Genomic DNA, 24,740 nt, shown 5'->3' on the forward strand with positions numbered 1-24,740 from the left:
CGGCCCCACGCGGTGGGTGCTCGGCCGAACCGCCGGCTCCGCGGGTAGTAAACCATCTGCAAACTACGGGCCACCCCGCCCCACCCGCGGGCCCTTGGACACCCTGGCAGCTGCAGGTGGTTTTTACTTATTTTATTTAAAAAATATATTTTTTAAGATTTTATTTATTTATTCATGAGAGACCCACAGAGAGAGACAGAGGCAGAGACACAGGCAGAGGGAGGAGCAGGCTCCATGCAGGGAGTCCGATGGGGGACTCATCCTGGCACCCCAGGATCATGCCCTGGGCTGAAGGCAGGCACTAAACCGCTGAGCCATCCAGGGATCCCCTTACATTTTTAAGTAGACGGGGAGAACTTTTTAAATAATCTTAGCAGGGATGCCTGGGTGGCTCAGCCTTGGGCTCAGGGCATGATCCTGGAGTCCCAGGATCAAATCCCACATCGGTCTCCCTGCATGGAGCCTGCTCCTCCCTCTGCCTGTGTCTCTGCCTCTCTCTTTCTCTCATGAATAAATAAAATCTTAAAATAAACTCCAAATTTAAAAAAATAAAATAATCTTAGCAGACATGAAAATTTATGAAATCCAATTTTCAGTGTTTATAAAGTTTTATTGGAACACAGCCATGCTCATCACTTGCCTGTGGCTGCTTTCACACTACAGGGTCAGGAGACCTATGGTCCGTCCACAAGGCCTGAAATACCTGCCCCCTGACTCTTGGACTAAGCCAATTCAGAAATCGCAGATTGCCATTTGTGGCAGAAACTAATGGGGCCACCTGTTTTCCATAGAGCTGCGGGTTAAGACCTCTTTGAGGTCACATTTAAGCTGAAGCCTAGGGGCACGTGGGTGGCTCAGTCGGTTAAGGGGGGATTATGATTTAGGCTCAGGTCACAATCTCAGTGTGGGCAGGTCAAGCTCTGCTCTCCATCCCGCAACCAGCTGGGTGAGGCCTGCTTAAGATTCTTTCTCTAGGGATCCCTGGGTGGCACAGCAGTTTGGGCGCCTGCCTTTGGCCCGGGCGCGATCCTGGAGACCCGGGATCGAGTCCCACGTCGGGCTCCCGGTGCATGGAGCCTGCTTCTCTCTCTGCCTCTCTCTCTCTCTCTCTCTCTCTCTCTCTGTGACTATCATAAATAAATAAATATTAAAAAAAAAAAAAAGATTCTTTCTCTGCCCCCCACCCCAGGTGTGCGTGCTCTCTTTCTCTCTAAATAAATAAATAAATAAAATAAAGTCTCCTCGAAGCCAAAGCCTAAAGGAAGAAGAAGCCGGGAGAGGAGGAAGCAGGGAGATTTTAAGGAGATCCGCTTGTGCACACTCGAGGGATGGAAAGGTTGGAGTGTGCAGGGGGTGGTCATGAGATCAAGCAGGAAAGGTAGGCAAGGGTGACGCCACCCCATAAGCCATGTGCGGGATTTGGCAGCTTGGAGCAGTTACAGGAGGTTGTAACAGGGAATTCATGATCACATTTTATGTTCTAAAATAGTGCTGTGGGGACGCCCGGGTGGCTCAGGGGGTGAGCGTCTGCCTTCGGCTCAGGGCGTGATCCCTGGGGTCCTGGGATGGAGTACCCCTTCGGACTCCCCTCAGGGAGCCTGCTTCTCTCTCTGCCTCTGTGTATCTCTCATGAATAAATAAATAATGTCTTTGAAATTAAATTAAATTAAATTAAATTAAATTAAATTAAATTAAATTAATAATAAAATAGTGCTCTGACCACTGTGGCCAGAAAGGATTGTTGGGAATCCTGGAGACCAGAAGGTCAATGCAGTTGACTAGGAAAGTGTCCCTTCAATCTACCCTCCAGCCTTTTCCTAGGGTGATCTTTTTTCAAAATAAACCTAAACTCTCCAGAGCTCCCTTTTTTTTAAAAATTTTTATTTATTATTTATGATAGTCACACAGAGAGAGAGGGGGGGGCAGAGACACAGGCAGAGGGAGAAGCAGGCTCCATGCACTGGGAGCCCGACGTGGGATTCGATCCTGGGTCTCCAGGATTGCACCCTGGGCCAAAGGCAGGCGCCAAACTGCTGCGCCACCCAGGGATCCCAAGAGCTCCCTTCTTAAACACTGGTGGATCCTGTGGCTCCTAGGGTCCTGGCAAGGGGCCACAGCTGTCAAGTCAACCCCAACCTGTGTACGAATTCTGGCCCTTACCACGGGCCCCTTTCCCCTTGCCTCTGCCTCTGGTTCATCTGGGTCTCTCCTCCCCCCAACAGGAGGCATCTGCCAGTCCTTGTCAGAGGTCCTCGTTAAGCTTCCCTCACATCCCCCCCACAGGCGGGGGCCACAGCCCTCCAGGGTCAGAAGTCGACTAGAACACATGCTGTCACTGCAGTCAGGTGCGTTGGCCTGTCCCACTCTGACACCAAGGCCTGCGCCTGTCGTGTTTCCACAGCCACGCAGTAGCTGACCTCACCACCCTCAGGCCAAACCAAGGAGATGCTTCTTAGAAATCAGACTCTGAGATCTATTTATGTCATCTCCCTGGGTCCCTGGCAGTAGTGCAGATCAACCAGGTCACTCTCCAGAAGAATCTGACCAGGTATCCTTTAAGTACGAGTGCTATAATTTTAAAAAATATTTATTTATTTATTTATTTATTTATTTATTTATTTGACTTTTGTCTCCAATACCTAACACAATTGCTCCTGTGCCCCTGTGCCTCAGCCACATAACAAATTGAGAAGTGTTTTTTCATGAAAAACTGGTGTACTTCAGGTAAGAATAGCAGGAGTCTGTGGTGTTTTGCCTGGGGCTGCTCTCATGTCTTCCTTCTTTCCCTCCAGGTAAGGAACCTCGAGGCCATTGTGGCTCAAGTGGGGTGAGCCGTGGGGAAGCAGTAGGGGGTGAGGCCAGAAAGGCTGCTGGGAGATCAGCTCATGGAAAGCTTTGCAGGGGATTGTAAGATCTTTGGCTTTTATTCTGAATTAAATGGGAAGACACCACAGGTTTGCTCAGAGGATGGACAACTCTAATGTGTTTTAGTGGAGCCATGCTGGCTTCTGTGGAGAGAGGTCAGTTAGCAAGCTATTGCAAAAATTCAGTAGAGAGATGATGAGGTGGTGCAGAGGGAATAGTGGTGGAGGTGGTGAAAATTTATACGCTGTTTGCCTTATACGCTACAGGATGCTATTTGCTAGCATTTTACTTTTAGGAGTTTTGCAAATATTTTCACAAGTTTGGGCTAAATTTTCTTTTCTCATACTAGCATCCCAGATGTGTTTGGCATCTGTTAAGAGGCCCACAATCTTTATCTGCAATTCTAAAATGCAAAAGTTCTGAGAACAATAGGTGGTTTTGTTTGTTTTAGGGAGAGTACTTTTTCAGCAAACTCATTTGGCAGCAAAACCTGATCTGAATTGGGGCACCTGGGTGGCTCAGTCTGTTGAGTGTCTGCCTTTGGCTCAGCTAAAGGTCTTAGGATACAGTCCTGGGTTGGGCTCCCTGCTCAGCGAGGAGTCTGCTTCCTCCTCTGCCTCTGCTTGCCACTCCCTGCTCTCTCTCTCTGTCAATAAATAAAAATCTTAAAAAAAAAAAACTGATCTGAACTGATGTGAGCCTATTTATAGTTTTTATTTATTCTACTCGGTATGTGATGCTGCAAAGATATTAACATATTTGGTTGTGGGAGCTGGTCTAGACTTGCTGGAGGTGTTGTACACAACGTATACACTGCATTATCTTTCTAAACTCCCAAACCCCAAAGAATTTAAGATAAAAGATTGCAGACTTAGTTTAGCTTAATATAATAAATTGGTCAGTTTTCTTCTCTTCCTTCCTTTCTTCCTTCCTTCCTGTTGTTATTTGAAATACTTTGTATAAGGGATAATTTATTTCTTTGAAATGGGGGACACTCGTTTGTAAAGCTCTCTGGGTTTCATGTGCTGTTGTTATTGTTGGTAGCAGGTGACTTACTTCTCATGGGACTCACTTCTCGGTGCCCCGGGTGCCCTGCAGCACCAGCTGGGTCAAGCCTTGCTGATTCTGTTTGAAGAAGCCTGATCTTGCAATTCGAAGACATCAGAGACGCTACACGCCAGCGGTTATTGCAGAAACTACTGGCTTTTTGCCGGACAGTTTGGGGAGAAAAGGGCTTTTCAGGAATTGTATCCGGTAGAATTCTAGAGTGCAAATTTTAATATTACCTTTAGGGGGCAGTCATGGACCACAAATTGGATGCTTTAAAAAAATGATCTAAAATAGATTAAACTGAGTGCCCTTTTAGGTATGTGTTAGTTTTTTCGCTTTACAGTTGAGGAAACTAAGCCTTAGAGAAGCTAAATAACTTAACTAGATCATGGAAACTCTAAGTGGCATAAGGTAAAGCTGGTAAAGATCTACTTAGCACTAGAGTCCATGGTTTGTTTTTTTTAAGATTTTATTTATTTATTTGGGAGAGAGACAGAGCATGAGTGAGAGGGAGGGGCTTGGAGGGGGTGGACAAACAGACTCCCTGCTGAGTAGGGAGCCCATTGCAGGGCTTGATAGTCCAGGGACTTGATCACAGGACACTGGGATTGTGACCTGAGTCCAAGGTAGCCACTTAACCAACTGAGCCACCCAGGCACCCCTAGAGTCCATGTTCTTAACAACACTATATTCTTGGTCTCTCTCCCTTAGAAATAGTATAATGAAGAGGTTAAATATACCAACTCTGAGGTCAACCTGCCTGACTAGGAAGGCTTGGCCCATATGAGTACCTGTAGGGAAACATGGCATCATGAAATCGATTCCCATGCAAAGTAAGCCACCAATGTGTGGCTCTCTCACTGGCCAGCTGTGGGGCCAAGGGAGAGGCTACCTAACTGCCCTGTGGCTTGGGTTCCTCATGGTAAAAACGAGATGATAAGGAGATTTTTGCTGAGTCTTGAGCATCCGCAGTTAGGCTTACCTACTGCGTGACTCTAAGCCTGTACTACTACTAAAATGCAAGAAAGCATTGGTCAAGCCCAAAGCAACTGCTTCTTGGAGAACTACTCAGAATCAGCAAAAAGAAAAGCCTGCTGATGAACTTGTACTTGTGATCTTTGCCTCAACTGCACTATTTGGACTCAACCTCATGACTTTTTGGGTCAATGAAGTTCCAAAAAGTCACAGGTGGGATTGGGGCTCAGATCCATTACAAACCGCACAGTCCTGTGTTGACAAGCTAAAGACTTGTTTACACCCACCAGTCACCCCTCCTGCTGAAACTGGGGCTGTCACCCTTAGAAGCTCACCCTTGCCTTTGGATGGAGTCAGTTTTCACAGGCCCTGTTCAGCCCTTGTACCTTACTTGCCCCGAAGGAAACCTTTCCTGCATCCTGAGTTGTTTGCTAACACTTAATCTGAAGATGCAATCTCACATGGCCTAACTTCTGTACTGGATCGAGTGTCCCTCCTTTACCTGGCAGTACGTTCAATTTAATACTCCCTACGTAGCAGTATTTATTTTTCCTCTTATTAGGGTTCACAATTCCTAACTCATAAGATTACTTGGATGAGAAAATGAGATAATGCTTGTAGGGCACTTAGAACAAAGCCTGAGTGGTAAGACTCAATAACTGGTATTGCCACTAGTTTGACAAAATATTTGTTTCTGTGCTGCGATGTCACCCACTAAGGCATATATATCAGGAAGGGTCTGATCAGGAGATAGAAACCACACTATTTATTTGAGCAGAGAGAATTTAATCTCAACAACTGTCACCTAGATATAAAGTTATTGACTGGTTAGCTGACAAGAACAGAACAATGAGGTATTCTGGCGGTGGCAATTACTGGAAGCAATGCCACCATCTAGGCTGGGAGAACAGAGGGAAGGTATTTATTTATTTTTTTAAGATTTTATTTATTTATTCAGGATAGACATAGAGAGAAAGAGAGGCAGAGACAGAAGCAGGCTCCATGCCGGGAGCCCAACGCAGGACTGGATCCTGGGACTCCAGGATAGTGCCCTGGGCCAAAGGCAGGCGCTAAACCGCTGAGCCACCCAGAGATCCCTGAGGGAAGGTATTTAAATTTTTACAACTCAAGCTTAGTGGAGAGGTGGTGCAGAGCTGAAACTGAGATCTCTGAGGAGGGGTGGGTACTGCTCAGCTGTGGTTGGGGTTTCTGAGCAAAGCACAATAAGCCTGGTGTCCAAATGTTGGGAAGATCAAACACTGGATTCAGCAAGTCCCACAGGAGGGACCTGCTATGGCCATGCTGAAGAAGAATGATACAGTTTTGGGAAGTCCAGGGGAAGAAGCCAGTTCCTACTTCCTTCAATCTTGCCGTCCCTGTACCACGTATTGACGGAGCCTATAGGGAGCCTGCTGTTGGCGAAGCAGAGATGTGGTTGGCAGGGTCCCTGCCCCAGCATCACCTGCAGAGTATGGAAGGGTGAGTTGGAGCTAACAGACAACAGCTTAATGCATGGCACCCTCCGTCCCTTTGACTATTCAGCATCCCTAAGCACACATCTTCACATATTTGAACTTCTGTAAGACCATAAAACCAGCTCTGTCTACCTAACAAAATAAAACCATCCTTCATACAAACGGAGACATCTAAACTTCTCCCCCAAATAAGAAGGTGCAAAGTAACAGCAATGGTTGTATCCATTTTTGAGACATTCATACTTCATTTCTAAGGTACATTCATTACTTCTCAAATTTGGTCATGATCCCGAAACTGAATAGTCACACCCTTTCTTTCCATAAGGACTGCGGTGCACTTAAAAGAATTCGCCCCACACCATGGCCCTTGAGGTCATCATCACTGCCACAATGACCAGGAGAAACAGCCACTTGGTCCCCTGGCACTTTCAATAGGCACTTCATTATGGTCAACCACGGGTGATTGATTAATTGTGAAGTCTCTGCATGCCACAGTTGCTCTCATCTCATCGTCCACAGGCAAGGAGGTCAGTGCTGAGTTCAACTCCAAGAACACAACCAAAGCAATGCCAAAAAAAATTAAAAAATAGGAAATCCCCTCCTGGCACATTTTCTCTGTCAGCCAGAGTCCAACCAGAAGACAGAACCCCAGCAGTTATTTGAACAGAGAGAACTGAATTTAAGTAATTGCTAACTAGGTATAAAGGTGTTAATGAGGTCACTAAAGGGGCAATTAGCAAACCACCAGGGTACCGTAGAGGTAGCAACTGCAGGAAGCGGCTACCACCCTGGGGCTGAAGGAGCTCAGAGAGGAGGTGTGAGTGATCAAAACTCATGTGAGTTTGCAGGAGGGAACACAGGCCACTAAGGGTGGGGACTGCTTGGAGGATGCTGGTGTCTCTGAGTCAGTCCATGGGGCCGTGGCCCAGACCTTTTGGGGACAGGACACTGGCTGGCTGGAGCTGGTATCTCTGAGACGGGCACAATGGGGCTGGCTTTGCAAGTGGTAGGATACTGTACCCTGGACTCAGCTGCCTGGCAGGAAGGCACCGCTGTTTGCACTGCAATAAAGCAAATATCATAATAACGCAGGTCAGGTGAAGTTTTTGGTTTCCCAGGGCATATGAAAGTTAGTCTGTGCTGTACTGTAGTCTAAAAAAAATGTACATACCTTAGTTCAAAAATGCTTCATTGCTCAAAAGCACTAGCCATCATTTAGCTCTGGGCAAGTCGCAATCATTGATCATACATAGATCACCACAACAAATATAATCATAATGAAAAAGTTTGAAATATTGTCAGAATTAGCAGAATGTGACACAGAGACATGAAGTGAGCAAATGCTTGGAAAAATGGTGTCGATAGATTTTGATGATGCAGAGTAGCCACATTTGTGTAAAAAAAAAAACCACCACCATATCTATGAAGCACAATAAAGCGAAGTGCAATAAAATGAGGTATGCCTATATTAATCATGCCTTTTAAATTCCTTTTATTTGATGCTTTGCTTCCTTGGGCCCTTACTGACTCTGGAGGGACTGCTCCCCCCCCCCCCCCAGGGCTAGCTTCCACCATCACCTTTAGAGATAGGGAGCTCCCGGGTGGCTCAGTCGGTTGGGCATCCAGACTCTTGATTTTGGCTATCATGATCTCAGAGTCATAACATCAAGCCTCATGATGGGCTCCAAGCCCAGCTGGGAGTCTGCTTGAGCCTCTCTGCTTCTCCCTCTGCCCCTCCCCCTGCTCTCTCTTTCTCAAATAAATAACATCCTTAAAAAAAAAAATAGAGATGGCACATAATTTGCCCTAGAGCACGCCTTTTAAAAAAAAGATTTTATTTATTTATTCATGAGAGACAGAGAGAGAGAGAGGCAGAGACACAGGCAGAGGGAGAAGCAGGCTCCATGCAGGGAGCCCAACGTGGGACTTGATCCCAGGACTCCAGGATCACGCCCTGGGCTAAAGGCGGTGCTAAACCCCTGAACCACCTGGGCTGCCCATAGAGCATGCCTTTTATATGCAAACCCACCTCCTCTAGTGGGCTCTCACATTCAGGTCACTATTCACCTGCTCTAATCACTCCAGGGCCAGATACCAGATGACTAAGGACAGCCCCTGTACCCTGGAGCCCACTGAAATTATTCAAACTGGGCAGTTCTACACCTGCCTACCCCCCTTGCCTGTTCCTTCCAGGGAAAGCTGCAATCAAGCAATACCCTTCCCACATTTCCCCCTTACTCCCTCTGCCCCCTGACCCGCCCTGGTGCTTCCCCACCTAGCCCTGCATGGCATGTCCTATTTCCTAAGCATCCTCCTTCATGACAGTCATTTCTGTGTTTGCATGTCCCACCAAATCTGATTAAACAAACCCCAGGTTCCCTTAGAGCCTTCTGTGGCGGCCCTGTGGCAACTCCGACAGGGAGACGATGAGCAAAGCACAATGTGAGCTCCAGAGTCCCAGCTCTAGCCTCACAAAGCCCAGTAGAGAAGGGGGTGGAATTGGACACATAGAAGATTCCAGCCAAAGCACCGGCCACTGGCTGAGTTAGATAAGGTCCTTTGGTTAAGGAGTTTCTAGTCCGGAGGGAAACTCTTCACATGAGACTTCCTAGTAGAAAGCTGTGCCTTTGAGACACACCTCACCTGGCAGGGAAGCCCAGGGGAGGGGACTGGGAGTGCTGGGCCTGTCAGGGAAGGCGTCACCAAGTGACATCCAGCCAAGCCCACGGGGAGTGAGGGGGAACTTCTGGCTGTCCAGGTGGACACCCAGAAGCAGAACCTTGGCAGAGGGAGGAGGAGGGGTGAAGGCCCTGAGGCAGGATGAGGCCTGCCTCCTAGGAACCCCAAGAGAGGCCGCCTGGTGTCAGCTTTACCGTCAACGTGGCTAGGCCATGGTGCCCAGGGCTCTGGTCCCCGTCTCTGTGGCTCTGAAGGCACTTCTTGGAGGGGACGGATGTTTCCATCGCAGACTCTGAGCGAGGCAGGCCGCCCTCCAGGCCCCGGGGCCCGGGCCACAGCTGAAGGCCTTGGGAGCAGAGACTGAAGTCCCCGAGGAGGAAGGAAATCCTGACCCCGGGGCAGCCCGGAGCCCCCGCTTGACCTCTCGGCTCCCAGCCCCAAGGCCCAGCAGCACCTGCCGCATTCCCAGGCCGCCCGCAAGTTGGGACTCGCTGCCTCCGCACCTGAGCCGCGGCCGCCAGGAAACCTGCCTCCGCGCGACGGCAGCAGCGGCCTGGTCCTGCTTCTCTGCAACAGTCCGGACCGCGGGCGGCGCGGGGGGCAGGAGGGAGCGGCCCGGGCCCGGGTGGGCGTGGGCGGGAGCCGAGGGTGCGGGGCCTCGCAGCCCGGGGAGGGCAGGGGAGTCGGCGCAGGTGCTGGGGGGTGCTCACGTGACCTGCGTGTGCGAGGCCGCTCTGGCTGCCGCGAGGACAAGGACGGGGGTGGGGGAGGGCGGAGCAGGGGGCGCAGAGGAGGCCACGCGGGCCCGGCCCGGCGCATCCACCTGCCGGCCGGGACCGGGCACAGGCGGGGGGACAGGTGCGCGGATTCCGGGCGTGGGGTGACGACGCGGCCGCGCCCACGGGGTCTGCTGACGGATGGGTGCCGCTGCGAGGGCGGAGGGGTGCGGGGCGCCCTCGGGGACCGGGTGCTGGGAGGCCGGAGGGGTGCGGGGCGCCCTCGGGGACCGGGTGCTGGGAGGGCGGAGGGGTGCGGGGCGCCCTCGGGGACCGGGTGCTGGGAGGCCGGAGGGGTGCGGGGCGCCCTCTGGCGCAGAGCCGGACAGGAGGACAGAGCCGGCCTTTGCTGAGACCAGGAGGGTCTGGGGAGGAGGGTCGGGGGGCTGGGAGTCAGGAGTTTGCTGTGAGGCCTGCTGGTCCGGGCCCCTCGGGGATGTGGCCGTGGGGGCGCCCCCATCCGGACTTCGCGGGGCTTGGGCCGAGAGGGACCCTCGGCCGCTCGGAGCCGCCTGGCCCGCGACCACCGGGGGGGCGCCGTGCTCGGCCTGGGACTCGGGGCTGTGTGCTCCCCTGGGCACCCCGGGGCGGGCTGAGCCCTGGACCCCGCACCCCCGCGGCCCCCCTGCACCGCCCCCCGCGGGCTCTCCCTGCAGAGGCACCGAGCTCCGGGCGGAGGCGGGGCGCGGGCTCCCCCACTCCTCCGCAGAGAACAGCGAGGGGAGGGGGGGTCACCACCCCCAGGGGCCCGGGTTTCACCCAAAACAGGAACAAACCCCAAACCCGGTTACTCATTAACCCGGCCCCCGAGTGAGGGCCACGTGGATAGGCTTCGGGGTTTTTTTTGTATTTTTTTTGTATTTTTTAAAAGATTCATTCATTCATTCATTCATTCATTCGTACATTTATTTATTTTTATGAGAGAGAGAGAGAGCCAGAGACTGTGAGTAGGCGGGTGAGGGGTGGGAGGAAAACAAAAGAATCTGAAGTCGCTCTGCACCGCGGGGTGGAGCCCGATGCCAGGCTAGATCTCATGGCCCTGAGATGCCAACGTGAATCAAAACCAAGAGTCAGAAGCTTAACCGACTGAGCTACCCACACACCCCCCTCAGGCCTTATTTTCTCACCAGAACTGCTTACAGGTGGTCCAGGGAAGGCAAACAGGTTTCATGTCCTGGGCAGATCTCGATTAGTCAAGTTCTGGGTAAAGTATCTTAATCTGCCAGAAGCGGTGGGAGCATCTGCCAGTAATGTTTCCACTTACCAGTAAAGGGGCAGGAGGAAGGAAAAGCTGCTCTTTAAATTCGTGTGAGATGGGCCTACCGTCTAGGGAATTTGGGGATTTGGTAGATGTAGAGCTGAAGCAGTGGTACCAGTAGCTTGTGTGGAGTCCATTCATGATTCAACACGTAATTTTTGCATGTCTACCATGTTCCAGGCACTGTGCTGAGTGCAAGGGGTGAAAAAGTGGAGACGAGCAAACTCTGTAAACCTGCTGTCTCAGCTTGGGCAGCTATAACAAAATACCACAGGCTTGGTGGCTTTTGCAGAAATGTGTTTTCTCCCAGTTCTAGAAGCTGGGAAAGGTAGGATTAAGCTACTAGCCAGTCCAGTTCCTAGTGAGGGTGCTCTTCAAGCCAGCCCCCTACTCACTATGCCCTTCCTTGGCTTTTCTTAAGAGGGAGGGAGGGAAGGAGAGATCTTCCTCTTCTAAGCTCACCAGTCCTATTAGATTTGCACCTTATGACTTCATTTAATCTTTTTTTTTTTTTTGAGAGAGAGAGAGGTTGGGGGAGGGACAGAAGGAGAAGGAGAGAGAGAAGTCTAAGCAAGTTTTACACTCAGCATGGAGCCCAATGCAGGGCTCTATCTCACAACCCTGAGATCATGACCTGAACTGAAACCAAGAGTTGGACATTTAACCTACTGAGCCACCCAGGTGCCCTATGACTTCATTTAATGTTAATTGCCTCCTAAAGACCATATCTCTAAATACATTGGAGGTTAGAGCAATTTATGGATTTTTTTGGGGGGGCATGATTCAGTCCACAGGGCACGCCCTTATGGAGATTGTTACAAGGATCGACATTTCAACAGTATAAACAGGTAAACAAAAATATAATTATAAGTCCTACTGAAAATTAAATCAGGTGCTGTGACAGAGAATAGCAAGGGAGAACCAGATTCATATAGGATGATAAGTGCTCTCTGAGACTGTGACATGTAGGTTTGGATCTGAAGCATAAGACATAGCAATTCATATGAAAAGGACGTTCAAGGAAAAGAGAGCCACAGGTGCAAAGGCCCTGAGGTAGGAAAGAATTTGGTATATTTGGGGAACTGAAAGGACAAAGGACAGTTTTTACTTTTAAAGGATCATTCTGGTTTCTTTGTGGAGAATACACAATGTAGGAACAAGTGTGGAGGAGGGTAAACCAATTCTAAGGCTATTCCATCATCCAGGCACAAGATGATGGTGGTTGGAAATAGAGCAGTAAAAACAGAGATGGCAAGAAATGGATTGATCCTGGTGTATATCATTTGAAGCTCGACTTCGCAGGATTTGTTGATTGATTAGAGGTTTAGGGGTGTGAGAAGGAGGCGAAAAGCATGATTCCTGGGTGACTGGCCTGAGCCAGTAGGTGAAGAGTGGGGCCATGGGTTGATGTGCAGATGCGTTCAGGTGGCCTGGATTTGGAGGGGTTGAGCATGAGTTTCTAATTTGGGTTTGTTTGATCTGAGCTATTAGATATCCAACCGAAGAGCCTGCGGAAGGGACCATGGTGAAGTCAGCACGTTATAGGAAAGGTGTGTTGTAGGAGTCAAATGAAGTGTCTGGAGAAGGAGTTTGCTCAACTACATTGTTGAGGGCATCAAGAGGGACGGTAACACGGAATTACTATCGGATTCGGTTAGTGGGAAGACATTTGTACCCTGGACTGCCTTTGGGTGGGAGATGAACCTCCTCCAAGTTCACAGGGGGCAGAAGAAATGGATCCAGATAGGAGTTCTTTTATAAACTTGGTGATCGAAAGACAATGGAGTTTGCCCTTTGCCTTAACAAAATGCCAACCAAACAAACCCCTGAGTTGTGACCTTTAGTCAGAAAAAGACATATGAGATCATCAAAATTCCATCAAACACACGTTAGCTGATAGGAGCTGCAAGAGCAGCCCTTGACACGGTGACTACACAAAGGGCTCTTGTCACGGAGGGATGCTGAGCACAACCACCAGGGCTGTTTGCAGCTCGCCGGACCCCACCAGATGAAAGCCTCTGGTCATCTGTCACTTCAGTAAATGAGCAGAGATGGTCATTAGGGTGATGAGAATTAGCTGCGGCAACACGCAGCTCCTGGCTATAGATGGCTTGGTAGCGAGGTGTTGGTTTCTCATTCATGTCACGGTCCAGGGCAGGGCAGTGAGGGCTTTGCTCTACACGGTCCCTCAGAAACCCAGGCTTTTCCACCTTTGGGTTTTCCCTCCTTCTAGGTCTTTGAAGTCCTGTCCATTCAGCTGATGGACGGAAACAAGAAAGGATCATACAGGAAGTTTGTATGGGTCAGGCCTGGAAGAGATCGCATCACTTCCACTTATTCCATTGGCCAGATCTTGGTCCCATGTCTACACAGCAGCCCTGGCTGAGGTCCTCGCTGATACCAGCATCAAGCACCTGATGTGCAGGTGAAGACGGCCCCAGATGACGTTAGCCCTCAGTTTCAGATGTTCTGAGTTAAGGCCCCAGACATTGCAGAGAGAAGCCACTCCTACCACCTATGCCCTTAAGGAAACCCTAAGATTGAATAAACTCTAATCGCTTAATAAATTCCTTTTTCTATATTATTCATACTGTTTCTGCTTATCTGTTCTAACCCCGACTGATACAAACCATGAACTTTGGCCGAACAGACATGCCATTCTGCATGATACAAATGCCACAGAACTTGAGTACCTTCAACTTTTAATAGAATTGGGGTATGTTCTGATCCAACATTTCTATTACTAGCAGTTATTAATATCTCTTTAAATACTTCTCCCTCAGATCCAGAAGATTTTTCTTTCTGATATTTATTTTTTTAATATTTTATTTATTTATTCACGAGAGACACAGAGAGAGGCAGAGATACAGGCAGAGGGAGAAAGAAGCAGGCTCCATGCAGGGAGCCCGATGTGAGACTCGATCCCGGGTCTCCAGGATCACGCCCTGGGCCGAAGGCAGGCGCTAAACCGCTGAGCCACCCAGGGATCCCCTCTTTCTGATATTTAAAAGACACATCGGGGTGCCGGGGTGGTTCTGTCAGTTGAGTGTCTGCCATCGGCTCAGGTCATGATCTCAGGGTCCTGGGATCGAGTCCCACATCAGGGTCCCTGCTTATTAGGGAACCTGCAGATTTTCCCTCTCCCTCTTCAGCTCCCTTTACTTGTGCGCTCTCTCTCTTTCTCTCTCTCTCTTAAATAAATAATAAATATATTTAAAAAAATAAATAAAAGAAACATTTTCCCAAGCATCACTGTCTCCTGCTCCTGGATCTTCATCTTTAAAGGATAAACTAAGTCCTGAATCTTCTAAGAAAATGTTGAAACCCTGCCCACCTACTACTCAGACAAGTATAATGCACCACCAGGAGAGCAGATGGAAAGGGTAAACTATTTAGAGCCACTAACATGTGGGTAATTTGAGGGTAAAGATAAACTGATGATTCCCCCCTAGAGCCCAGAGCGCTTTATAAAGAATGAGCAAGGCAGTGTGTGCTGGGTGCAGAGACATGGGCGGAGTAGCAGAGAGCACCAATGGGTGTTTCTCAGAAGTGGTTATTTTAGGAGGACCACTTATCAATGTTCGTGATGGTATCCGATGAACTAATAAATACTTGTACTTATAAATAATTAACTTTCCTAGTTAGTGAGGTTCCTGGGTACCTTTTGCCAACTAGTATGTTAGTTGGCAATGTTTCCTCAGCCTCCATGGGGGGTGTAGGTTGGGCAAAACCGGGTTACTTACTTAGAAATCTCTCCCCACTTGCAAATTCTCCTTTCAGAATTCACATTACAGAAGTGTTGCGCTTGTTCTTTTTAAACAGGGGGAACATCCTGCTAATGCAGTCCAACTCTGTGAGCTCACCCTTGGCACATGTCATTTATTCCGGGGGTCCTTTCTTTCCTGTCCCGTGCTCCTCACCCAAGCACACCCACTACCCTGCTCTTACTTCCCCTCCTTTGGCCTCGAGTCTTCCTGAACCCCAAACAAGTAAGATAGACAAGCCAGCTCTTAAATTTTAGTGTACAGAGAATGTAGATTCCCAGGAGTCACCCCAGAGTTTCCAATTTTGAGATGATATGATGATAGTCTCTGGGTCACTTCGAGCTCTGCCGCTTTCTGCCCCCGGCAAACTCCCCACCTTCCAGATCTGGAGACAGATTCTCCAGCCCCATGTAACCAGGCTCCATCTGCAGATAGGAGGTGAGTGAGGCTGCAGAGCCAGGTGAGATCATATGACCTGGCCCCAGATGGCCCTCTAGTCTCAGCCAGAAACAAAAGCTTTCTCTAGGCATAAGGAAGCAGCTTCCATTTGTTGAATCCCTACTATGTGCCTGACACTGTGCTGTGTATTTTTTCATGCATCGTCTCACTTGATGCTGACAACAAATCCTGTGAGCCCAGGATTTTAATCCTACTTACAGGAGCACCTGGGTGGCTCAGTCAGTTAAACATCTGCCTTCGGCTCAGGTCATGATCCCAGGTCATGATCCCATATGTGGCTCCTGGCTCAAGGGGGAGCTGCTTCTCCCTCTCCACCCTGCTCATGTTTGCTCTCTCAAATAAATAAAAATTTAAAAATCTTAAAAAAAAAAAAACAAAAAACAATCCTGCTTATGCCACGTAAGTAGTGAAGTCCCAGCAGGAGTTTAGGGCAGAGCTGGGATTGAATCCGACTTGTCCTGAGCCCGGCTCTTTCCCTTCCTCCGTGCTCACCCATGAGCAGGAGCTAGAACTCAGATCTGGAATGGAGCCCTGAATTCAGTCTAGCTAGCCATTGTCTACGAGGAAGAGGGAATAAGTTTAGTGCGTCCCTCTCCATGGGTTGGCTACTGTCGGGGTTCCCCTTGCCCAGCACCCTGAAGCACAGGCACCTTCCCACGGAGCACCCAGATGTCCCCAGTATCCAGAACGGGGAGTCAGGCTCCCAGTCACCTTCATGTTACTGGTGTCAGAGGCCATGGAAGCAGGTATGCAAAGCCTCATCTGAAGTTTTGCCTGTCACCCCTCTCCCTATGCTGCTGGCTGGCGCTCTAGCCCAGACCCCAGCCCTCAACCACTCCAGCACTGCCGCCTCCACCTGCAGCCCTCTCCAATCTGGTCTCTACCTCGAAGCCCGAGTCACCCTGAACAATGTGCTTCAGGCGCTCACATTACCCACCTCCAGCTACAAAACAGTCTAGTGGCCCTTAGGATAAAATCCAAACTCCTGGCTACAGACTTCTCTTAGCAGACTCCCTTCTCTTTCTGCTACAAAGGTCTTCTCTGAGCTCATGCAATGAGCCACACTTCCTCTCCAGAACATTCTTCCCCTTTTTTCCCTTGGCTGCCCACTGCCAATCCTTTACATGTCATCTTCTTGGAGATGCTCCCCTAGATCTCCACTCTGCATTCAATTCGGCGCCCCCTTATTTGATGACAGACCCTTGTTCATTTCTCTCCCAGTATGTTGTGACAAGGTGGGATTACAAAGTCATTGTTTTACTTTTTGTGTCTGTTGCTCATGTTGGACCATAAACTGCATGCGAGGAGTTGCCATATTGGTCTTTGTAATGGTTAATATCACACATCAACTTGACTGGGCCACAGGGTGCCCAGATATTATTCTGGGGGTGCCTGTGAGGGTGTTTCTGGATGAGATGAACATTTGGACTCGGTAAAGCAGACCGCCCTCCCCAATGTGGGTGAGCAGCATCCAACCCATTCAGTCCCAAATAGAATAAAAGGTGGGGGAGAATTTGCTCTCTCTGCCTATCTCCAAGTTAGGGCACTGGTCTCCTGTCTTCGGATGGATGAAGACTCGAACTTAAGGCATCAACTCTCTGGAGTCCCCAGGTGACTGATGGCAGGTCTTGGGATTTCTTAACTTCCATGATTGCATGAGCCATTCCTTTTTATCTATCTACCTATCTATCATCTATCATCTCCTTTCTGTTTCTCTTGAGAACCTAGACTAATATAGACTCCTTAATATTTATATCTCCAGAGCTTAATACGTAATAGGTACCCAATAAATATGTATTCAGCAGATGAATGATGAAAACTAAAAGAAGACAGATGTAGGACTTACATGACACACAAGGTCTAGGGGGTTATTCACTGGCTCTATCTCTGGCCATTTGATAATGTGTTCAGTGAAATGAGAGTAATAATAATAACTAAAATGTATTAAGAGTGTATTTGCCAGAAAATTTTTTTAATTAAAAAAATTTTTTTTTAATTTTTAGAGAGAGAGTATAAGCCAGGGTGGGGGGAAGTGCAGAGAGAGAGAGGGAGAGAGAAAGAATCTTAAGCAGTCTCCACATCTAGCGTGGAGCCCAGCCTGGGGTTCGATGTCACAGCCCTGAGAGTATGACCTGAGCCAAAACCAAGAGTCTGATGCTTAACCCAGCCACCTAGGTGTCCCTTGCCAGACAATGTTCTAAGCACTTAAGAGGCATTATTGCATTTAATCCTCACAATAACCTTGTAAAGTAGGTTCTAGTCCTTTTTTTAAAAAAATACTATATCATTTTTTAAAATATTTAATTTATTTATTCATGAAAGACACAGAGAGAAAGGCACAGACACAGGCAGAGGGAGAAGCAGACTTCCTGCTGAGCAGGGAGCCCAATGTGGGACTGAATCCCGGGGCCCCAGGTTCATGACCTGAGCTGAAGGTAGACAACCGACTGAGTCACTCAGGCACCCCAAGTAGGTTCTAGTCTTATCCCAGTTTTACAAATGAGGAAACCAAAGAAATTATATGACTTGCCCAAGGCCACACAGTGAGTGAAATGATAGATGCAGTTGCAACAAAGGTTCCAACTTTCCATCTCACCATCTCCTTGTGTGCCCTTCCTACACTTGCTACTATAAAATACTGCATGGAAAAGCCTTGTCCCCACTCCCAGGCTCCTTCACCCATCTTCCCTTCAAAGGCCTCCAGAACCTTTGGGGCCACTCAAAAGCCCCTTCAAAATGAGCCCACAATGCCCTCTGCTGGCCTCTGCCTCTCACTGCACCTCCTGTCTTTGACCTTAAATGGCCTTTATTAGTTGAATCATCTGACTGAAAGTCCTAGAAACCAGCTCTGGCTAACTTAAGTGGGGGAAAGGTTTGCGCGGGGGTGAGTGCGGAGAGCAGAAGATGAGCATTAGAAGAGTCATGGAGTAGCTCATGGATTATAAGACAAGGTTGAACTACCAAGACAATTCTCAGAAGGCCAGGCTAGAGCCCCCACCCCATAACAGTGGACCAGAGAGCTTTCTCCCTAGAGCACCGCCATCAATGTGCTTCTGCTCTAATGACACTGAGGCTTCTGTGCCTCTCCGTCCCAAATTCCAAATTCCCAGTTCCCAGGAAATAACATCTGACTGGCCTAGCGTGAGCCAAGTGTTTTCTGACAAGTGCAGACTGAGGTTATGGGGCCTCCATGGTGGATTCTTGCTCCTCCTTAGAAGGGCCAGGCCAGTCCCTGAATGCCTTGATCTGCTCCTGTATTCCCAAAGGCCCTTGGAGCTGGACAGGTGTTCTGGGGTGTGTGTGTATATAGGTGGCCAAAGGACCAGGCATTCCCTGGGCTCAGTGGCTGAGCATCCCAGGGCCAGGGTAAGGGAGGAGCTGTGCCAGGGATTGGCAATGGCAGAAGGAGGTCACTAAGGAGATTGGCACTTGGATCAAGGGAGTTGATTCCTTTTACCGGGCCACTCATCCCTACCCCAATTCTGAGCCCATTATCTCAATCACTTTTGATTCTTGAAATTCAATTAAAGTCTCCATCGAAGCTCTTTCCCAGCCCCGCCTCATGAAGGGCAGACTTAAGGCTCCAGCAGCTGGAGGGGGTGCGAGGAGCGGGGAGCTCTTAGACACTCACTCCCATCCCTGTGATTGCTTCTCTAGTGTGGGTTTTAGGGTGGAGGAAGAAAGGAAAAAACAGGTTCTCATGTGACTGCCTATAGTGAGTCGGGGCAGGCCTCTTCCTGTGGGTCATAACCGCTACTCTCCTGCACAAGTAACCACACGTTGGTTGCTGGGCTTTTAGTGTCCAACAACAGCAGCAAGTGACTTCAGACTTCCAGACTGTAGCATCAGCAAGAGTGTGAGCTCCTGACTTCCTGCAGGGCGGCAGCAGTGTTGGTTCTGGTGGTGGTGGCAACAGGTGCTCTGCTCAACTTCCCCCTGCAGTGAGCCTGGGCTCGGGCTTGTATCATTTTCCCTTTTGCGCCTCCAGCCTAGGGGTGGTAGTGGCTTCCTCCAATTAGAAACCTCTGGGTCACCTCACTGTCTACCTCCTCCACTCTCTCCTTCCCTTTCCATTGGTTGAAGACCCCAGGGAATGGTGGAACCACACAGTAGATGGAAACTCAGTCCCAAATCCCTGTAAGGAGGAGAGCCATCCACCCACCTGACAGCAGCCCTAGACTATATGTAAACCAGACATAAATTTCTATTGCATTTGACTTATTGTATGTTGGGGTCTATTTGTTATAGCAGCTTAGCCTTTGCCTCAACTAATACGGCACTTTCACAGCCATGGTTTATATATTTATGTGAATGTCAGGCACTTCACTAAGCACTCTTCCCTATTGGAGCCTCACACAATAAGTACTTCTTTTTATTATTCCCATTTACAGACTGGGAAACTGAATTGCAGAGCGATTAAGACACTTGTTCAAGAGCTATCTAACTTGAAAGCCTATGCACCTGGATTGATATATAGATATTTTACATACAAATATGTAACATGTATATATAGATAGGTATGGATACAGATATTATCTAGTCCTATTAGGTTTGTGTTCTGCTTTTCTCCACTCTCTACCCTCTGGGTGCCACTCTAGGAGGTTGCTGGGGACTGCATCAGTTGGGCTTCTTTGCCCTCTGACTTCCAGTTGGGTTTGGCCAATGGGAGACATAAGTAGGAGACCTATGAGACATGGGAATAGAAGGAGGTCAAGGCATTTATTCCACTCACCCTTAGTCTCTCTGTACCAGGCCATGTGTTGGCAATGCTGTGTTTCCTTACCAGAGGCCACAACTCTCCCTAGAAGACTCCCTCCTACAGCAACAGATTTTTGCTTCCTCCCCTCGCCCTTTGAGGCCTGGAGGTGGTAATGGCTCTCCACTGGTGCTGGTCCCAGTGCTTGATAATATCTCATGGATTTCTCTCAACCCGGCCCAAAACTGTGCAAATAGTTCCCCTACTGACCGATCTTCAGTCATCTCTTTGAGTGCCATCTGTTTCCTGCTGGCACCCTGATAGTATAGCTTGTGTGTTCTTATAATTTAGGAACTTCTGCTGTCCTTGGTAAGAACATCCATCTTCCCTGGGTATACGGGCTTTGGGAGGAGCTGACCTTATCTAGGCGTGGGTAAGTGACTCAGCCTTGGTCAATCAGAGCACCAGATCCCCTGTTTTCAGTGACTGGTTCTGAGCCAGGTCAATGAGAACCAGCCCAGGGTACTGGCTGCCAGCACTGGGGAAGAGAAGCTCTCTTTTTTTTTTCTGTGGCACTCCAGCCTGAGAGTGTGTTGGCCAAGCTGGCAGATAGCTTGCCTTTATGTGGGTCTCAAGAATGAAGTCAACACAGAAGAGCAAAGCCATGCCTTGGAAAGAGGTCAGATATTAATTATACTGTTTAAGCCCCTGAATCAAGCCATCCCCAAAGTCCAGTCTACTCCTGGGTTTTCTCTTACTGCATTCTTTTTTTTGCTTAACCCACTGTGGGCTGGATTCTCTGTTACTTGCAACCAAGAGTCATAACTGATAGAGAACTATGCCAAACTCATATATGTTTTCTGCAAGCAAGCAGAAATCACCTCTAGATAACTTAAGTTGTAAAAGGAAGGAAGATAAGAGAGATAGATGATACATAGATTGATTGATTTGGGAGAAGGATGTAGGAGGAAAAGAAGAAGAATTCGGTCTTGGAAAGGATGTGTATCAGAGTCACCCCTGGGGAGTCAGGTAGGAGGAATGAGTGGACAATCTCCAGAACACTGCCCTGGAATAAACCAGTGGTAACCATCTAGCATGCTTGGGTTGCTTTACTCAAGATTCAGATTAGCTTGGGCAGGGGACAGAGTGCCTATTTAGCCCCCTACCTGAGTCACATGCTGAGCCCTTGTCCACAGGAAGGCAGGACACCCAGGCTGATAATTCTAATCAAGACTGCACACAGTCAGGCCTGTGTAATTCCCCAAAGCAAAAATCTGTTCTAAGCCCTTTGCGCAAACTAACTCATTTTAGTCCTCAGAGTAGCCCTTTGATGTGGGGACTGTTATTATTATCCTTATTGACACACAGAGAGGTTAAGTAACTTGCCCATGGTCACACAGCTGGTAAGTGATAGAGCTGGGATGAAAACCCGGGCAGCCTGGCTCCACAGTCTGCATGTTTAACCCACTACACCTATAGGGCTTCTCCAGAGGAAGGTGAATGAAGGGGTGGACAAAACACAAAGTCCCCTGCAGGTAACACTCAAAGGAGGAACTGCAGAGGGAACTTCCTCTCTCTTAGTATCTTTTTTTTTTTTTTTTTTAAGCTACCATGTATTAACAGGAAAAGAAAAAAGATAACAGATTACTATTTTGGAAATTAAAAAAAAAAAAAAAGTCCTGCTTAGCCAATAAGGGAGAGGGAAGGAGTCCAAAGCTGGTGATCTCACTGTCTCCCAGTCACAAAGGCTGTGAAATATCTAGGACCCAGGGGAATCCTAGCTGTCACCAGGCTGCACTGGTGACAAGGCTGAGAAACCCAGGGAGTTAGGGAGGTGATATCCATCACAAAGGCCTTGGCAGTACCCAGTGTGAGGAAGGCTAGCACTTCAGGAAGCAAAATGAAGTGGCCATAGCCTGCAGACCTCTGACATGGAAACCCTGCTGGGATTTCCCTCTGTGCCCCCTTTTGGGTCCTCCCACACATGCACACCATTCCAGGCAGTCTGGGTAGGACTTACATGACACACAAGGTCTAGGGGGTTATTCACTGGCTCTATCTCTGGCCATTTGATGGCCAAGGGGCCACCAGCCAAGGGGCCAGGGAGGTGCCAGCTAACTGGAGGCCCAGGTACTGCTGTCATCCTGTGAGGGCTCCAGAGAGAAGACAGTCTGCTCTGCGCTCCTCGTTCTGCAGGACCAGGGTCCACACCCTCAGCAGCACGGAACAGGTGTTGTCAAGGCTCCAAGCCTGAGAATAGCCAAGGCCACAACAAAAGTCAGAACTTAAATCACATTCTTCCTGGGATCCCTGGGTGGCGCAGCGGTTTGGCGCCTGCCTTTGGCCCAGGGCGCGATCCTGGAGACTGGGGATCGAATCCCACATCGGGCTCCCGGTGCATGGAGCCTGCTTCTCCCTCTGCCTGTGTCTCTGCCTCTCTCTCTCTCTCTCTCTGTGACTGTCATAAATAAAATAAAAAAAAATAAATCACATTCTTCTGGCTCAGCCTTTAGCCATAGAAAGTGGAAATCCCAACAACCTCCTCCTAGAAACACAAGTCAGTCAGTGATAAGAGTGTGGGTTCTGGAATCAGACCTGGATCAGAATCCAGCTCTGTTGCTAACAAGCTGTATGACAGTGGGCCAGTTGCTGAACCTCTCTGAACTTCCATCCACTGCCATGAAATAAAGTAATGATACCACAGCTGATATTCAGTCCCCGGTACAGCTGAATTGGTTGTTAAAACACCACAATACTTCCAAATTGATTGTAAACGAAGAACCATGGGCCTTGGGCTCCCCCACCCCATCCCTAGCTTTTCTTCTGCCTATTCCCCTTGATCTGGTAACTGAGGGGTTAACTCTTGGCAGGACAGAGACTTACTAAGTCTTTGGTCTAGCACCAAGGCCAGCATCCACTTTGATTGGCAATGCTCACGTCTGAATGGATTGTTAGATATTTTTAATGGCAGTGGTCATCTGTGGGATTAAGTAAGATGATACAGACAAAGGACTTGGCAGAGAGTTTAGTACAGAGTGAAGCAACTCGGTCAACGTCAACTGTTTTTGCTTTACGCATCAAACCTAAAGGCTGAGGCAGGATCAAGATCAGGGTCTCAAGTCTTACAAGCAGGTGAAGATGGGTTATGCTTGGCAGCTCAGGAACAGTCAAGACACCTGAGATGATTCATGGGCGAGGCTGCATGGGTGGTCGTACCTGGTTTAAAGAGCTAGAGCAAGACCAACATGTCCTGCTTCACCAACTGCCGCTTGCCTGCCTTCTCTGGTCACCTGGGATTCCTGGATCCCATGCTGATTCCAGGGTGGGGGACTGGGAAGTCAGGAGCGGTCACACTCTGGCCCTCTTGCAGTTCAGAGGAGCTTCTTTTTGCTTTCATGATTACCAGCTCTACTATGTCTTGACCACCTCAGAGTCAGAGAAGCTGTTCCCAACAGGCTGGGCTTTGCCTTTCTCATGGCTTGGAGGATCAGCAAAGAATATTCCAAACCAAGGTTTCTGCACTTAAGGATTTGAAAAATCTTAAGGAGAGGCACTATTGTTTTCTGGCTAGGAGTGTGGGTTCTGGAGCAGATTGCTTGGGTTCAAATCCCAGCTCTGCCGCTTTACTAGCTTTGTGACCTTGGGCTAGTCGCTTAAGTGCTCTGAGCCTCAATTTCCTCATCTGGTATATGGGGATCATAATAGTATCCGTGTCACTGTGAACAGGGGTGAGTTTTTGCCTATCCCTAGGTCCCCGGGGCCCACAGGAAGTGGGAGAAGGTGCTCAGGAAGTGACAGTGTCAGGGCTTTCCAAACACCTGTTCCTGTGAATCATCAGCCAAGGGGCCAGGGAGGTGCCAGCTAACTGGAGGCCCAGGTACTGCTGTCATCCTGTGAGGGCTCCAGAGAGGAGACAGCCTGCAGCCGGGAGAACGCCACCGCAAAACAGGTTCCAGAGGGAATGGGACAGTTCCTTAAAAAAAAAAAAAGAAAAAAAAGACGTCGGCTGGTTAAACCCCAGGGAGCCTGGCCCCGGGGGTTTTGTCCACTCTTGGCTGGCCTGTCCTCGTCCCCCATCGTCAGGACCATCTCAACTTGTGCTCTTTGGCCAGTTGCCGGGCCTCTTCCCGCCGCGGCTCTTCAGCATCCCAGCTCCCATTGGACCAATCCCCAGACGCCCCGCCCCACTTTTGACAGCGGCCTAGAAGTCCCTCCCCCGCACGTGGCTCAGTCGGGGAGCGACCTGCTCTCCTCCCCCTACCCACCCCAAGCCCAACCCCCCCAAGTCGGAATCAAAGGGTTCCTTCCCGCCTCCTTGGGTCGGGAGTTCTCAGCTGCCAGAGCAGCCAGGGCAGCTCGGCCGGGCTTTGGGGAGACCCCCAAGTGCAGGGAAGAGGTGTTCCCGGGGCCCTGAAACCTTCCAGACCCACTCAGTGTAAACCGCCTCGGGCTTGTGTCAACATCCGAGGCCGGAGACTGGAGACTGGCGGCGGCTGGGGACCGGCTCCGTCTGCGGGACGGGAAGGTGGGAGGGTGGGGAAAGGAGGGTCCGCGGGGCAGGCAGCGGGACCCTCTGGAGGAGATCCCGAGCGGCCCCCCTGGGGTGGGGGCTCCGTGAGCAACAAGCAAGGCCTGTCTGGAGAGGACGGGCGTTAGGGGCTGTCGGGGGCCCACGACGAGCGTGGGGCCAGTAGGGCTGCGCTCGGGCGCCCCCACCTCCGCTCCGTGCGGCGGGTGTGCTGC

This window comes from Vulpes vulpes, chromosome 10, assembly GCF_048418805.1.
Source record: "Vulpes vulpes isolate BD-2025 chromosome 10, VulVul3, whole genome shotgun sequence".
NCBI classification, from domain to species: Eukaryota; Metazoa; Chordata; class Mammalia; order Carnivora; family Canidae; genus Vulpes; species Vulpes vulpes.